The sequence below is a fragment of the Fukomys damarensis genome, unplaced genomic scaffold (assembly GCF_012274545.1).
Source record: "Fukomys damarensis isolate Sample0158 unplaced genomic scaffold, DMR_v1.0_HiC HiC_scaffold_16, whole genome shotgun sequence".
Classification (NCBI taxonomy): Eukaryota; Metazoa; Chordata; class Mammalia; order Rodentia; family Bathyergidae; genus Fukomys; species Fukomys damarensis.
Window position 1 is genome coordinate 88,463,673 of NW_022900928.1, and position 1,030 is coordinate 88,464,702.

General features: G+C 60.9%; 1 protein-coding gene across 2 annotated transcripts in view; it reads right to left on the reverse strand.

Moving 5' to 3' along the window:
* Nucleotides 1–1,030, reverse strand: part of Agap3 (ArfGAP with GTPase domain, ankyrin repeat and PH domain 3) — a 43,833-nt gene that overhangs the window by 26,888 nt on the left and 15,915 nt on the right. Inside the window, exon 1 of one of the 2 annotated variants that reach the window (XM_033764457.1) lies at nucleotides 1,003–1,024. The exons of the other annotated variant lie outside the window; for it this stretch is intronic. The gene's annotated coding sequence lies outside the window, so the exon portion shown is untranslated. Of the gene's footprint in view, nucleotides 1–1,002; nucleotides 1,025–1,030 lie in introns of those variants that run through there. 2 annotated transcript variants of the gene reach the window in all.

The following is a 1,030-nucleotide window of genomic DNA, read 5'->3' on the forward strand; positions in this document are numbered from 1 at the left end:
TTTTTGGTACCAGAGATTGAACTGAGCCAGATCCCCAGCCCTTCCCAGTCCTTAGTTATGCTGCAGCAAGCAGGTAAGCAGTGCCCACCTGACCCGGTGCCTGGGTGCCTCTACCAGGTAGAGGCCATTCCAGCAGGTCTCAGGCTGACCCAAAATGGACAGGCCCCTGGCAGGGGGGCGGGCCAACCTCCAGCAAGTAGAAACAGCTCACCAGGCAGGGTGGGGCCACCCACCACATTCCCGAGCCAGGGTGAAGAAGGCGGGGCCTCACCTGGCCCTGTTTTGTAGGGGTGGGTCCAGCCAGGCCTATCCACTCAGCTCCACCCTGCCCAGCCTCCTCCCTAGCTCCTCAGCTGTGAGCCCCATCCCCATCCTCCCTTCCTTCCCTCCCCTCCACTTCCAGTACCACAAGGCCCCCAACCCTCAGGAAAGTCTCCAGCTCCAAGATGCCAGTGACAGCCAGGCCTGTCCCCTTTTGCTCCCAGTTTGCACCTCCAACCTCCAACCAGCATGAGGTGGCCAGGCCTGGACTGGCCTTTATCTTGCACTTGCACTGGGCACTGCCCGCAAAGGGGCACTGTTTCATTGTAGTCATCACTACCCTACAACAGTCCCTGACCCCAGCTACAGAGGTCCACCCCAGCTGAAAAACTGCCTGCCTAGAGCCACCTGACTGGGGGGTGTGAGGGGTGTTCCCCTTCCTTCCCAGACTGCAATCCTGCATCCCCAAAATGGGAGGGCTGCATTTAAACCCAAGCCCTTCTTGGTCTCCTACTCCAGGATGCCTGGCCAGTACCCTCTTCTACTGGGGTGTGTGGAGTTCTCCTCTGCCACTGCCACCTCCTCTGGACATTGCCGAGGACCCAAGGGAAGGGCTGGGTGCTGATGGCACCTGGGTCATTTCCAGCTACCTGGGCACACGACGCCTCTACCAGGTAAAGTCCCTCGGTTTCCTGTCAGCCTTCACCCCAGAGGCCACCCTGGAGCGCTGCCACCCCTTACCGCTCCGCGCGCCCCGAAGCCCCGGTTC